Source organism: Arvicola amphibius, chromosome X, assembly GCF_903992535.2.
Source record: "Arvicola amphibius chromosome X, mArvAmp1.2, whole genome shotgun sequence".
In the NCBI taxonomy this organism is placed as follows: Eukaryota; Metazoa; Chordata; class Mammalia; order Rodentia; family Cricetidae; genus Arvicola; species Arvicola amphibius.
The window spans coordinates 121,895,917-121,903,270 of NC_052065.1; positions in this window are offsets into that span (position 1 = coordinate 121,895,917).

The window sequence follows — 7,354 nt, forward strand, 5'->3', positions numbered from 1 at the left end:
TGTCTGACCCGTCTGTTGGCAAGAGTGGGGTATTGAAGTCATCACTATCACTGTGTAATGGTCATTATATAATGTAAGCTATAGTGGTGTTTCTTTTATGAACTTAGAGCCCTTGGGCTTCATGCATAGTTGTTAAGACTTACAATATCTTCTTGGTGGATTTTTGCTTTATTGAGTATGTTGTGACTTTCCCTATCTCTTTCAATTAGTTTTGGCTTGAAGTCTATTTTGTCAGATATTAAAATGACTGTACCAGCTTGCTTCTTAGGTCCATTTCCTTAGAATATCTTTTTTCCATCCTTTTACTCTGAAGTCACGCACATCCTTGATATTAAGGTGTTTTCCTTTGATGCAGAAGAATGGCTACTGCTTTCACACCCATTCTGGTAGTCTCTGACTTTCCTATTCTATAACTGAAACTGTTGATGTTGAAAGTTACAGTGTTTGTTGATCCCTGTTATTTTGTTATTATGGTATGAAGGTTTTCCCCCTTATTTTGATTTGCTGGTCTGATATTATTTGTTTTTTGTGTTTTCTTGGGTGTGGTTAGCCTCTTTGGGTTGAAGATTTCCTTCTAACACCTTCTACAGGACTGAATTTGTAGATAGTGTTTAAATTTGCTTTAATCATGCAATGTCTTTCTTTCTCCATCTATTGTGATTGAAAGTTTTGGTGGGTATATTGTGTGAACTGGCATCTGCAGCCTCTTAGTGTTTGTAGAACATTTGTCCAGGCTCTTCTGGCTTTTAGAGTCTCCATTGAGAAGTCAGGTATTAGTCTAATAGGTCTGAGTTTGTATCTTTTTTTCTGACTTTGTATCTTATTTTGTCTTTTTTCCTTTGCAGCTTTTAATATTCTTTCCTTGTGCTATACTTTTAGTGTTTTGATTATTATATGATGTGGAGAATTTCTTTTCTGGTCCATTCTATTTGGTGTCCTATGCTTCTTGTACCTTGAAAGGCATCTCCTTCTTTAGGTTTGGGAAATTTTTCTCTATGATTTTGTTGAAAATATTTTCTGTCTTTGACCTGCATTTCATCTCCATCCTCTATTCCAATTATTCATAAATTTGGTCTTTTTTTTTACAGTATCTTTGATTTTCTGAATGTTTTATGTCAGGAGATTTGGGGATTTAATATTATCTTTGATCAATATATCCATTTCTTCTATTGTATCTTCAATGTCTGAGAGAATGTCTTCAATCTCTTGTGTTCTGTTGGTGAAACAGATACTTGGGGGTGCACATGGACTAGAAGCGGGAGCAGAGGGGGTCCACAGGAAGGCGGAAAGCAGGATGTTCTACCCAGATCTTCTTGGTCCCTGAATGGGGACAGAGGTGAGGCTACAGCCGGTAGTCTGCTGCAGACCTGGGAATGAGACTGGGATTGGGTTTGGAGGAGAGGGAGCGTGAAGATCTGAAAATCGCTTCTCTGCTTCCCTGACTGGTGTGGCCAGTGGGTTCCTAGAGAATACCTGTGGAAGTTGACAGCTGAGGAAAAAAATGGAACGGGTGAGGGAGACTGTAGGAGAGCTGCATGATCAATTAGAAATGGGGACAGAGAGGAAGGGGCGGTGAGGCGGGTGGTCTGATGCAGAGCTGAAGATGAAACTGGGGGATTGACTTAGGAGGAAAGTTGGGAGAAAGAAGGCCTGAAGATTACCTACCTGCTTCCCTCTCCACTTAGGGCAAGTAAGTTGCATACAGAAAGAAGTCTCTGGACCTCCAAGCATCTCTCCAGGTGGTAATATACAGACAGCACAAAAGGAACTTTTGGTGTTAAGGAATTTCTGTTAGTATAAGATGTATATGACAAGTTATTTGTGTATTGCTGTTCTTGAAGTTAAAAGGAGATATTTTAAAATCATATTTTTAGTTGTTTCTTGTGTTGGGTACTTTTTACTAAGTTGAACGTGGTAACTGGGAAATGTTCAGGCTTTGCGTGTCCTGAACTTACCTTTATATAGGCAGGCTGGCTCATTTTACATGGTAAGGAATCATAGAAATCAGGAACACTGCTTCCATATAAGGGAAAAACGTATATAAGGAGAGTCATTGAAGACAAACCTTAGGGGGAAGAAATCTAACATCTTTTTCAGTAATTATTTATTACCTGCTTGGCAGTGAACACATCTTATTCTGTGCTCTCACCAACTCTGGGAGGCAGGGGCTGCTGTTTCTTACATTTTATAATAATGCAGCATATGCTTTATAATAATGAGGCATGAAGAAGCTTAACCAATATCCCAGAGATCACACTTTAAGCAAATGTCCATGTAGTAACTTGGAGGTTTGGAAGATTCCAAAATTAATATAGCGTGCAGTTTCTAAACACCCTACTTTTTCCACAAATTATTTTATTTGCCTGTGAATATCCTTACTTACTGAGGAAACCAGTTTGAATTTTTAGTCTCTGCCATACTAGAGACAAAGTTATGATGAACTCCTGAGACAATAGTGTTGTAAAGATCAGACCTTAACAAAGGGTCTGGTTCAGCAATTTAACTGCCCGAGGATGACTGAATTGGAAAACAGGTAAAGAGAAGCTGAACCAGAGCAGTTCACAGAGCAGAACACCAACCTCCAAGGAACCCGGGGGTGGGGGAGGAGAGGGAGATCGCAGAAGGTGAATGTAGCTAAGATGCCCAAGACTCAAGAATAGAAGTAGACAGGTGAGTGGGTAATTGCTTCTCTTTGCCAAGGTCTCTGCCACTAAAGTATAAATGTCTCTAAGTGACAGTGAAACCAAGTGACAGTGAAAACCAAAACCGTGTGTGTGTGTAATATGGTCATATAATATAGGCATATACATAAGGAAGACAGTAATATATACATATACATATATATGATATATTCATTCACATACACCCATACACATTGGAGAGACTTTGGGAAATATAAAATATGTTCATATAATATGTATATGTAGAGGACACAGACATTAAAATACATATGTAATATATTTAATCATGTACACACATACAACACACACACATACACACAAACATATTTGGAGAGACTGGGGAGGACATATCCAAGTACCACTTTTGTTGTGTTACTTGGAGCAGCAGAATTGTGACAGAGTAGATCAGCAGTCACCAGAATGCCATAGTCTTCATTCTGAAGACTGCTTCCTCATTGTGCACAAAACTCTAAAGAGTTTGCCTATTGCTCTAACCATAAAAGCTTACACAGGAGTGACTGTGAGCTTCCAAATTGCAGATGCTTAGATCAAACATGAAATTTTGTCTCACCACAAAATTGTCTTCGTCGAGCTCATGTTTCCCCAACTATCTAATTTTGTCACCTTCCAAAATAATTTTGCACAGCACGTGGTGTGGAAGCCCAGCGCACACACACACATGTGTGTGTATGTGTGTGTATCTGCATGATAGTGATAAGAGGCAATAAGAAGGGGCAGCAGGTGGAGAGATGCACATTTGCACAGTTGAACCCCCTTCAGGCTTTGTAATTTCCCTGCATTGTCTGCACAGAGCCTTGGCAGTCAGAGGAGGGAAGAAGACCGTGCAATTTACTTCACTTTGTTTTCCTTCTCTGGGTCTCAGCAAGCCAACAGGTATTCCTGGAGATGACATGAACAAGAGACAGGATGTTGCCAAAAGAGGAAACAGGCACTGTGGCCCACGAGAGGCAGCTAGTGGAAAGCCCAACTCAATCCCACAGATGGCTCTCCACCCCTCTAGGATCTGGCTGGGCAGCATCTTCCCCTGTCCCAAAGCTGTCTTACACTTGGGCCTCTTCTGGTCCCATTGGTCGGTTTGCAGAATGAACGTTGTGCACACGTTCTGAAGTGATGTAGTTTCTCAGCTTCTACTTCCCGGCTTACTCTTTCAAAACACACCCCAGTCATCAGGCAGTGATTCCGCAGCAAATGAAGGAGTTTTACTTTTCCAGGTTTGAGAGTGAAGGCGTGAAGTCTTAAACTTCCCTCAAACATGAGTTTTTTCGCCACCCACTCTGCCCTTTACCCTTCAAAAATATGAGATTAATCCAGGCACAGGATTGTCTTGTTTATCCAATTCAGTGTTCCTTTGTAACCAGTGCTGGAAAAGAATTCCTCCAGCTTCCCCAGGGGTCAGTAATTGTAATTTGCCAACTCATAAGTGAACATATTCCACGTAGCCAATGTTTTTTTTTTTTTTTTCCCAAAGACCCAGAACTCAGCAAGGTTTTGTTCTGGTCACAATGTACGCCTGTGTTTGCTCTAAAGGAGGTGTGAGGGTGTCAGGGGACATTTTTGGATTCAGCTCCTCGACCTACAATTATCTTTAATAATAATAATGGTTGAATGGAAACAAAATGGATTAGCTGGGAACACTGGAGTAGGTGTTTAATTGGCCCTGCCGTTCTCAAATTCTAAGACAAAAATAAGAAGGCCCTTCCCAGCTGGGCACTTAGGGAATTTAGTGTGTCACCCACTCTTGAGTGGCATTGTGTACCTACCTGCCAATCCTTAAATTATGCCATTCTGCATTGTGGCATTCAAGGCCCCCGGCTTCCTGAACGGCTTTGGTTCATAGGGAGCTTTTCTTCCAGCCAAGGCTAGCTCTGAGATGCTCTGCCAGTTCCGCAATGGCTTGCTCCTGACAAGCCCTGGCAGCCTTTTGGATGTGTTTCTTTGGCATAAGTATAGTTTTAATAGAAGTTTTTGCAGATATCAAGGAGACCTTAGGGCAGTAGCTCTCAAAGGGTGGCTTCTCAGGGTGGGAACCACTATGTCCTGAGCCTCCTTAAAGGGCTTTTCCTCTCATTCCAACTCAGTGTTTGAGTGCAGCTACTTTCCTTTATAGCCTAGGTTTCCAACACCCAAGTTGTAGTCCAAATGCAGAAGCAGATATGAGCACTCTAAAAGTTTGCTTCCTGCTGCCATGATAAACATCATGGCCACAAAGTATCTGAAGAGGAAAAGATTTAATTCATCTTAGAGATTAAAGACTATTATCATTGATGGAAGCCAAGGCAGCAGCTAAAGAAAGAAAGCAGAGGCAGGAGGTGAGACAGAGACCATAGAGGAATTCTTATTGGCTTGCTCTACATTCTTGCTTTCTTATATAAGACAAGACCACCTTCCTGGAGCTGGTACCGTGCTCATTGGACTGAGTCCGTCCTTCAGCGTCAATCAATTGCCCCACAGACACGTCCACCGGCCAGTCTGATAGAGGTATCTTTTCAGCTGAGGTTCTCTTTTCCCAGGTGGCTCTACTTTGCCTCAAGTTGACAAAAACTAACCAGAACACCTGCCTATTCTTAATGCATGGGGAAACTTGGGGACAAGTCCTATCAAGTGTTAAATATGGCGAGAAAGCCTGAACAAGACTGGCCTGATGTGTGTGTCCTGAAGCCATTCCTCTGCCTCAAGTGACAATCATGGTGAAGCGTCCCGTCCTTCATCACTTGTAATTCTGTAGAGAAAAGGGAAGGTCTTCTGCTCTTTTGAAAGTGGGGATCACTGGCGGCTTTATGTAACCTGGATTCCTTCTAACCCTCCTGCCCTGTCTTGGCCTGACAACTGCTCCAGGTGGGTTTAGGTGTCTTCTCCTAGCTATCCAAGCGGCTAGTCTTCTCCCTGTCCCAGTACCATTGTCTTGGCTGTTTTTTGCCTCTAGCCTCCAAGTTGGTCTGAAAGTAGCATGAAGAGATGACGGAGTACGTCTGCCATGGCCCTGTTTATGTCTCAATCCCAAGAGTCCTTCTACTCATGCTTTTACTCATACTCACGCTTAGTAAACATTTAAAAAGGAAAGAACAAAAAGATAGGGGGTTATAACTCATTTGTTAAAGGGCCTGCTAGTATTGGTGTAAAAAGTCTGACATAGCGGCATGCTATTGTAATCCTCGTCCTGCGGAGGCAGACACAGAATAATTCCTGGGACTTACTGATCAGCTAGTCTAGCTAAACTGCCAAACTTCAGGCTCACTGAGAGACCTTTTTTTTTTCAAAAATTAATCTGGGAAATGGGCACCTGTATCACACCCTCACCATGGAGGTTCAAGAATCATCGCAGAAAAAAAAAAAAAAAGAATCATCGCAGAAGGGGGCAAAGAGATTGTAAGAGCCAGAGTTCAGGGAGCACTGGAGCAAGACACTATCTCATGGACATGCAAGGACCATTGTGCTCATGAACACACAGCACCTGTGGTTGTCTATACAAGACCTGCACAGATGTAGGCACTCGCATCCCTGACATGCCCCTCACAGAGTAGTTTTTTTTTTTTTACAGTTAATAGCTTCTGGGGAACAGATATCAATTTTCTCTGAGGGTGAACCTCCTTTTATGTTAACTTCCTCCAGTAGAGTGGGTGGTTTCACACTCATGAGTATATATAAGGGCAGTACAATTTGGACTCTTTTAAATGGAGGTTAAGGAGGTTGGCAGAGTATCTGGGAGAGATTAGGGAGAGAAGTAGAGGTAAATATGATCAAAGAACATGTGTATGTTGTATATATATATATATATATCATAAAATAAAAAGTACATCCATCTTTTATAATAAAAGAAATACTCAGACAAAAACATGCAAAGATTTATGGTAAATAATAAAGACTTAAAAGAATTCCAAGGGAATGTAGTTGATAGAAGTCAATGCTAGTAACATATTTATGATTTTCTTTACAGTAGTGGTCCACGGCAGTAAAAATGATCCACAAAATATTTTGTGTTTTTAAAAGATTCCATATTTTACAAAACAAAAAAAAACGAGTGAAGAGAGTGAGACTGTTGCACATACATTTGCACATAAAAGTTGGGTGCTTGTGCCGGTCAGCTTTGGTCAACATGATATAAAGTTAAGTCACTTGGGAAGAAGGGATGCCAATTGAGAAAATTTTTCCATGAGATTGGCCGGTGGGCAAATCTGTGTGACATTTTTTATTAATGATTTAAGTTATGAAATGATTACATTGAAAATCTTGCCCACTGTGGGTGGTACTGCATCTGGACAAACCGTCCTGGGTTGTATGGGAAAGCAAGCTGAGCACACTCTAGAGAATGAGGCAGCCAGCCTTTTTTGTGGTCTCTGCTCTATTTTCTGCCTCCAGGTTCCTGCTGGAGCTCCTGCCCTGACTTCCCTGGATGCCAGACTGTGTGTTTAAGCCAAAATGAACCTTTGCCTCCCAAATTTGCTCTGTGTCGGTGTTTTATTACAGCAACAGAAAGCAAACTGCAAACCAGAGAACAAGCCGATTCAAAACTGAATAAAGTACTTGAACAGTCTCTCTCTCTCTCTCTCTCTCTCTCTCTCTCTCTCTCTCTCTCTCTCTCCCTCCCTCCCTCTCTTCCTCCCACCCTCCCCCCTCTCTCTCTCACACACACACAGACACACTCACACAAATGG